At 37.0% G+C, this 9,082-nt stretch overlaps 1 protein-coding gene and 1 long non-coding RNA gene across 2 annotated transcripts in view; one reads left to right on the top strand and one right to left on the bottom strand.

Annotated features, from left to right (window-relative positions):
* The window catches only part of LOC107585939 (uncharacterized), a 15,747-nt gene extending 15,261 nt beyond the window's left edge, over window positions 1–486 (top strand). Inside the window, exon 3 of the long non-coding RNA XR_001609304.1 lies at window positions 161–486. This is a non-coding gene — a long non-coding RNA (uncharacterized lncRNA). The remainder of the gene's footprint in view (window positions 1–160) is intronic.
* Window positions 1–9,082, bottom strand: part of LOC107586006 (pleckstrin homology domain-containing family A member 7-like) — a 119,515-nt gene that overhangs the window by 92,507 nt on the left and 17,926 nt on the right. The window lies entirely within an intron of this gene.

Raw genomic sequence — 9,082 nt, 5'->3', positions numbered from 1 at the left:
TTTTTTTTTTTATCTGGGATCCACTGCTGTGCTCCGTTTGAAAAGGCCTTTATATCTAAACCTTATACACAGATATTAATTTGTTTGCAAATGTTTAACCTGAATATGTATTCTTAAAATGTAATTACTTATTTTTGTCATATTGTATTCTTGTTTCTAGGACTATGATGAAGAAGAGATGTCAGTCGGCCTGTTGAGCGTGATCCCTGAGCTGAGGACTCTAGAGCCATACCTAACTCACTGCATTTAATGCCACATCTACTGCAATATTTTTGGAAGGTACAATTGTATTGGATGATCTGGAAAATCCTCCCCAAGATATGCCTGCTCTTTGGACTTGGATTTATGCTATGAAATTATAGTATCCTCCAGTACTGAAGTACACCTTTGATTTCATTCAATGGCTGAACCTAGAATGCAATCTCTGAAAAATCTTCTGATGTAGAAAGATGTCATTGTGGCGTGATGGAGCATTTTTCAGTGTAATTGGTCATGATTGATCATTATTGATTTAGAAAAAGGGATGTTGATGGGGTTTTTTTTCTATTTATTTCCTTTTTTTTCTTACAGTGTTAAATTGTTGATTTAATAGCATGCCTAAAAAATAATGACTTGAAGTAACATTGTTTTAAACAAATAAATGCCCTATTGTTGTGCTAACAATCTGTTTTCTGTCTTTGTATTAACAACTTTAAGTTTTGAGTACAGCTTACTTGAGAAATTTAAGGCAATCAGTTTCCACACATTTGTCTAGTAATGTGAACAAAGCAGACTTGTTAAGAGAACTGTTTTGTTTGAGTTCTGTGCACTAAGCTTAACTTACATCTCTAAGTTGGCTGAACTTGTCAAATTGAGTTAGCAACACTCAAGTTTTCTGGTAACCTATACATATACACAAGTTACCTATACAAAGTTACAGTAAGTTTTATTAACTCAAAAATGATCAACTAATTTGCTTGAGAAATTTGAGGCAATCAGTTTCCACAGGTTTTCCAAGTAAGTTCAACTCATTACTTTTTACAGTGTAGTATGAAGAGCAGTCAAACTTGATAATGTATGGATATATTTAGTATGCAAAATCAAGACAGTATGTTACTGTTAAATGTTCTCCACAAGCACAGAAAAGCGCATAGAGAAAATAAGTACCAATATAATGGAATGTTTTTTTTTTAATATTAAGTAGCAACATTTCAACACTGATAATATGTTTTTTGAGCAACTGACAAAAATGTATTTACTTAGTTACTATTACTACTGTTCACACTTCAGTATGTAATTCTTCCCACACAATCTGTGCTAAAGATATGAATTATAGTTCAAATACTGTGGCTTGATGAGGCGTGGTATTACTGTAAGCTATCAGACTTAAAGGGTTAGTTCACCCAAAAATGAAAATTAGCTTGTGTTTTACTCACCCTCGAGGCATTCTAGGACAGATACCAGAGGTGAGAGAAAAGTGTTTATTACATTTGAAATATGGATATTTTTCTTACAAAAACGCATGGATTCACTACAGGAGGCCTTTGTTCACCCCCTGGAGCCGTGTGAGGCACATTTATTATGAATGCATCCGCTTTTTTGGATGACTTGTGGACTGTTCAACTGTAACACCCGCTGACTGCAATGATAGAGCTTGGAATAGCCAGGACAATTTTTAATACAACTCCGACTGGATTCGTCTGAAAGAAGAAAGTCATATACACCTAGGATGCATCGAGGGTGAGTAAAACAGTCTAATTTAAATTTTTGGGTGAACTAACCCTTTAACATTGTCACCTGGTGGACAATAAAATGAGTTATGGACTAGAACTAGAGCAGTGTTTCCCCAAAGTGTAAGCTGAGCCAATCGTATTACAGAGGAGCGTGAGCGCACCCGAAAATGTATAAAAAAAAGTATTATTATTACTATTATTATTATTATTAAAGAGATTCCTAGAGCTCCTAGAATAGCCTTGAAAAATGCACTATTATATGCAGTATTCACAGCAACCTACTCTAGTGCCCTGTGGTTTTACATATGCAATTACTACTCAGATTTCATTCAGAAAATATAAAAATCTAGTTCTGGTCATTATAATGTGACAAACAACATGACTGGGGTTTTAATGAATAGCATAGCATGCAATTTAACAGCAGACTGATCGCTTCAACTCAAAATGTGGTCTTAGTGCGGTTGTCCGTTTTTGAACATTTGGACAACTTCACTGCTCACTGTGGAGCCTTGTGGTCACGGGCAGAAGCTCTGCCATACAAAACTAGACAAGCATGCTTTTACTCACTGATTTGAGAAGACATGTATGCTTCCTCAGCCTTCGGAGATGGAAGTATCATTGACTCAGCATAACTGTTCTGCTAATACTGATTGGTTCATGTTTCTCCTCTCAGCTTCCTAGAATCAATTATCAGATGCTTTGAGGAAAAGGTTGTTGTTGAACTCTGTAAATCATGTCTTTAAATCACTCCAGCACAGGACACAGCACTACAAAACACTAAAGTCCTGCCCCAACAAAAACTCACTTGCAGGAAAACTGCTCTCTCAAATGTTACTTGGATAAATCCCAGGTAGCAAAAGGAAATTAATGTTTTTCTGGATAGATGACCTTCCTAAGAAAGCAATACAGCATTCACCTGCCTCCTCTGACAATACATCCTCCTGAGATTGTCTATGATTTAGACTAATTACACATATGGTTCAGTGTAATGTTTTCTTTGAGGAGTCAAAGCAGTAGTCATCAATAGCTTTAAAAAAGACAAATGGTCCTCCATACCATTTTAGAGAGGGCATATAGATTTTTTTATTCATCAGGGTGCTCCTACTTCTATGTAAAATACAGCCCGGACTAGTGGTCGACCGATATTGGTTTTTTGACAGCAGAGGCCGATGCCGATATCTTGGAAAGCAGGCTGGCCGATGGCCGATATCATTTTATGTGTTTTAATTAATATTTAAGAAATTTGAGATAATTTAACAATTGATTAAAAAATACATCTGTTAAATAAACATACTTATACTTTAGATGACAAAGTATTTTCACATATAAATAAATATTTAATAAAAATATAATTAAAAAGGAAGTAAACACTAACCAACAGGGCACTAAGTATTCTGGGAAGTTTGTGTGCATTAATAATATTTTTCAAATAAAGCCAAGGTAATACTCATTTTACATACAGCACACAGTGAAAATGACATGAATATGACAGTGGGAAAATGCATAAAGCGCAGCATAATTTAAAATCACGAGTTTAAAGTTTGTCGATCGCGCATCTCCAGTGAAGCTGAACTCTCCTCCTGTCCGCATTCAATTTGCACGGACCATAGATCATGCAGGATACACATACACACTTCACAAGATCCTGGATTCGACTAAGTTTGCAAGGTTTTTTAAATTGGATGTTTATTAGACATCAAATCAAAGGTTTATAAATGCGTATTTGCTGAATGCTGACGGCAAAGTATTATAATGTTTGCCTTTCTATTACTAACAATATAAAAGCAGTCGTTATAAGACTTTTTGTATACATTTTAATTCCTTTGTTTAACCGTTCTATCTGACCGGAGAATGTGAGCATTGTGTGCTTAGTGTTGGGTCGTTCTTGAATGATTTGTTCATTTTTAATGTGATTCGGGAAGAACGAGTCGTCTTGGGGAGTGATTCGTTCAGTCGCGCATGCGCAACATCCTATAGGTTCTGTAGTGGAATATAAAAGCTGCAAATGGATCCTGACTCTGCTGATGCTTCGCAACAATAATGACAGAAATTCACACATTTATAAACTGTAAGAAGTAAAAAGCTACAATTTGAGACCAGAAACGCATCACGTAACGGTAAGAGTAAATAATAATTATAATAATGATGATGATAATAATAATAATAATAATAACTATGCACCCATTTGTAAGGAAGCTTGTAAATTAACTAATTTCTCTATCCAATGCGGTCACGTCACGTGACAAAAGAACGAACGATTCGAAAGACTCGATGGATGAACTAATCAATTCTCTTTCCGGCTCAGACTGCATTGGTTAAAGCTTATGGGTCTGTCACGTGATGAACGAAAGACTCGAAACCCAAAGACTCGAGAGATGAACTAATCAATTCTCTTTCCGGCTCAGACTGCATTGGTTAAGTTTATGGGGCTGTCACGTGATGAACGAACAACTCAAACCCGAAGACTTGTCAGATAAGAGGTGAGGTGAGGTGAGCTAATCATAGACTGACTGAAGCCCCAGGTAAACAATAAATTAATCTTTTCTGTTTCTTATAGCAGTTTTGTATTGTTTGTAGCGTGAATTATATTTTGCTAAAATGAACGAAATGACTCGAAAAAAGATTCGTTCATTTTGCTGAACGAGACTCAAAGGTCCGAGTTGGTAAAATGATCCGAACTTCCCATCACTAGTGCCCAGCCGCTGTCTTTCTCAGCGCCATCAAAATAAAAGTCCCGCCTCGAACGCATCGGCCAAACAGGAAAACTTATCGGCCGATGCCGATATTTTAAAAATGGCAAATATTGGCCGATATATCGGTCGACCACTAGCCCGGACTATTTATGGTATCAAAATCGTAAAAACCCAATTTGGAAATTTTGTTCACACTTTAAGAGAAAAACATTCAATACAAAAACATAATCTGCACCTTTTGTATAAAAACACCACGTACAACCCAGCTATTCGGATTAAACTAAATATTTGAGGCTTTTCTTCAAACACGCACCCGTAAGATTGTGAAGATCATAGTTCGATAACAAAACCCCAAGTATTAGCCAGTGGAATTTTCTTTTCCTTTAAAAAAAGGAGGCCAGCTTCATGGTCTGAAAAACATAATTCCTCATTCTAAACCCCGCAGACTGAAATGGCTGGAGCAGAGAGGAAAAGACATTGTTTACAAGCTCAAGTCATCTCAGCAACTCCTTTTATGTGTAAAGTTAAGGCGAGAGAAAACTGCAGTTCTGCAGTCATGTCTATTTGCTCAATCTCTCCTGACAAAATGCTGCAGGAGGCCTGACATCTGTGTTCAGTTAGAGAAAAATAGAACAACTTTCCAGCACTAGGCTGAAACTATTAAAAAATAGTTTTCGTTAATTAAAATAAAGTTGAAATCAAACAGAAAAATAATATATATAAACTTCAATAAAAAAAACACTTGCCTTGGCAACCAACTAAAATAAAGCACGTTTAAGAAAAAAATTACTAAAACTGAAATTAAACAAATTAAAATGTCAAAAGCACAACAAAATTACTACAAATTTGAACTACAATTGAAATAAACTCAAAATAAAAAAATTAAAACTAAATCAAAATATTAAAGAAAAATACTGTAACAGTACATAAATAATAAACTAGCACATTAGGCAAAATGAGAAATAATCATTCATAGATTCTGAGAGTTCGCCATCAGTTTGTTAAAACTTAGAGAACCAGCAGAACTGATTAATTCTGATCCTACAACCACAGCGGTTTACTTTGCCCTTGAGTATTAAAACTATTAACCTACTATGTATAATATACTCATTACCTTTCCTCCGCTGATGCAGTTTCATCCTCTTCCTCTCTGATAGTTTCCAGTTCAATCTCTGTCTCCTCACGATCAACATCCTGCTTGTTTACACGGCCCAGCGGCAGGCAGTTGCACAAGGTACCCATGTTGGCGTTGACTCTAGCATCTCTACGGCCCCTGTGTCTGCTGTTTCTCCGGTCTACAAACTTTCTCATGTAGTGCGACTTGCATAGTTACATCTCAGACACATTTATGAATTCAGTGTGGGCTGGAGGGTTAAATACAACAAGTCAAACTGCATCTGACTGAATGGTCCCGGGGCTTTTGGGGGTGGAAAAACTGGGAAATCCACATTGCACAAGGAAAACAAACTTTTCCAATCCACTGGTGTGTTTCACACATGCTAATGCATGTTTACATGTTTCCAAAATAAATCAAATAAAAATCGTAAATAATCAGAAGTGAACACAAATATTAATTCCTTTCCAAAAAAAAAACTACTGAACACAAACTTTTGAATGGTAGTGTATATTCTCAAGAGGAGGCTATATTCTTCCTGCATCAGGGCTCATGTAAATGAGTTTGATTTTACTATGACCGCTCACACTCAACAGTCCCGCCATTGTGTTGCCTCCTCTTATTTCCAAAAACCTGCTGCACAAGCAGCGGCTGTTGTCACGGCAGCAACATGCAGACTTGGCCTGAGCTCAGGCTGTTGGATGAGCAGTGAAGTGAAAGAAGGGGGTCTGGAGTGGGGGGACTTCTCAAACAGAGTCAACATGGACCTTATCACCAGTCTGTTCAATAGTTAGTAATGTTTCAAAGCATCACAAATACACCTTTCCAAAGAAACATTGATGTGAAAATCAAACAAATTTAGTTAGAACAATTTCTATTCCAAGTAACCTGAGAAACTTGGTTCTGAGAGAAAATATTAAAGTAAACGACGGAAGAACTGGCACAAGAACCTATCAAACTCAAGCAAGCAAACTTCTTATAAGTTTATAAGTTTATTATCTTAATATTCTATTTCATTTCTGTTACAGTAAGCACAGTTTCCCATGGCTCTGCCAGAGTTTTGCTATGCCTAGCCAGAAAATTCAGCCACCTCACAATTACATAGAGTATCCATTGGCTTTTGGGGGTGGAAAAACTGGGAAATCCACATTGCACAAGGAAAACAAACTTTTCCAATCCACTGGTGCGTTTCACACATGCTAATGCATGTTTACATGTTTCCAAAATAAATCAAATAAAAATCGTAAATAATCAGAAGTGAACACAAATATTAATTCCTTTCCAAAAAAAAAACTACTGAACACAAACTTTTGAATGGTAGTGTATATTCTCAAGAGGAGGCTATATTCTTCCTGCATCAGGGCTCATGTAAATGAGTTTGATTTTACTATGACCGCTCACACTCAACAGTCCCGCCATTGTGTTGCCTCCTCTTATTTCCAAAAACCTGCTGCACAAGCAGCGGCTGTTGTCACGGCAGCAACATGCAGACTTGGCCTGAGCTCAGGCTGTTGGATGAGCAGTGAAGTGAAAGAAGGGGGTCTGGAGTGGGGGGACTTCTCAAACAGAGTCAACATGGACCTTATCACCAGTCTGTTCAATAGTTAGTAATGTTTCAAAGCATCACAAATACACCTTTCCAAAGAAACATTGATGTGAAAATCAAACAAATTTAGTTAGAACAATTTCTATTCCAAGTAACCTGAGAAACTTGGTTCTGAGAGAAAATATTAAAGTAAACGACGGAAGAACTGGCACAAGAACCTATCAAACTCAAGCAAGCAAACTTCTTATAAGTTTATAAGTTTATTATCTTAATATTCTATTTCATTTCTGTTACAGTAAGCACAGTTTCCCATGGCTCTGCCAGAGTTTTGCTATGCCTAGCCAGAAAATTCAGCCACCTCACAATTACATAGTCTAATGGCGCTTTTCCACTGCATGGTACGGCACAGTACGGCTCGGTACGGTTCACTTTTGGGGGTTTTCCACTGGGTACAGTACCTGGTACTTTTTTTAGTACCACCTCGGTTGGGGTTCCAAGTGAACCGTACCGTTACCAAAACGTGATGTGTAAACTCTGCTGATCACTGATTGGCCAGAGAGAATCGTCACTACCTGCGTCACTGAATTTGCGACACAAACACAACAGAACCGCTAGATTTAAATCAGCACAGCCAGCGAAGCATCGAACACAACTGTTTTGAACGAGCGCACCTTTTTTTAACAACCAAAAAGTGGCTGTTCCCCTGTTGAGGAAGTACAGACGTTCCTCTCGTTGATAGCAGAGGAGCGGATCCAGCGAGAGCTTGATGGGGCGACGCAGAATGAAAAAGTTTTTTAGGAGTCGCGGCAGTAGAGGCGGCGCAACTATAATGACATGTGAATAATCCCGCCCACTCTAAAGCGATACTAAACTGCAGTGGAAACGCAAACCAAGCCGAACCGAGCCGTGCCGTACTGAGCCGTGCCGAGCCAAGTCGTACCACGCAGTGGAAAAGCACCACAAGTAAGCAACCCAACACTACTTAACAATTAAGCTTTTTATCATTTATTCTCTCAATCTGACAACTGAAGTCCTCCTCAGCCCCACACATTAAGTTCGATCCGAGTTAGATCGCACCTCATGGACCTTTGCTGATCCCATTTATCATAAACACAGCTCTAGGGATGCAACAATTTTGTTGGTACGATTATTGTCTGAGAAATAATCACGATTTCACGATTATGACGATTATTATGAATTTATCCATTTCACAAAATTATTAATGTATAAAATCACATGGACACGATCTTTAGATAATAAAGTGTTATTTATTGCTGCCTTTAGAAACACAGTAACCAATAATACAGCACAAAATAATAATAATAATAATAAAGACAAACAAATCTCTATCTCTCCAATTGGAATTAAAAAGGTGACCTCTGATCTGTAAACATCCATGTCAGTGTTTCCCTTTTGAAAACAACGAATGAAAATAGATCACAAAAGTATTTAGTGTTTTCAGTTTGTAAATTTTTTACGTTTCTTTTGGACCTGAGGCAGAAAACTGGAAACATGGTGAAAAAAAAAATTATTGTTGGTTTTTGACCTATGCTATATTTCTATGATACTATAAAAGGGATAATATATAACAATGTTAATAAGTATTATTGATATAGAACTATTAACTTTATTTATCCCACAGGGGAAACTATTAATAATGAGGGGAATAAACGGAACTATCATTGTAATCAACTGTCATCCATACATATTAATTTTTATAATTTTTATAATAATTCATATGATTTTACATGTGGCCTGAGAAAATCATGTCTATTATTTTGGTTTGTGAGATCGGAGATCGCTCTGCACACACATACAAACATTCAGGAGGACACAAACTTGTTGTGAACCCTGCCCTGTGACTTTTATTATTAAAATAGCTTAGATACTGAATTGCTACATATTCATCAGCAAGGAGAGGGTAAAATCACTGTTTAAGTATCTAAACTCACATGTTTGTAGAGAGACGCGCTGACACAGGTTCACACACACACTTCTCTCTCTCTCTCTCTCTCTC

This window comes from Sinocyclocheilus grahami, unplaced genomic scaffold (assembly GCF_001515645.1).
Source record: "Sinocyclocheilus grahami isolate Dianchi unplaced genomic scaffold, SAMN03320097.WGS_v1.1 scaffold76.1, whole genome shotgun sequence".
Classification (NCBI taxonomy): domain Eukaryota; kingdom Metazoa; phylum Chordata; class Actinopteri; order Cypriniformes; family Cyprinidae; genus Sinocyclocheilus; species Sinocyclocheilus grahami.
Note: the sequence above shows the minus strand (reverse complement) of the source record. Positions and strands in the feature narration are given on the sequence as shown.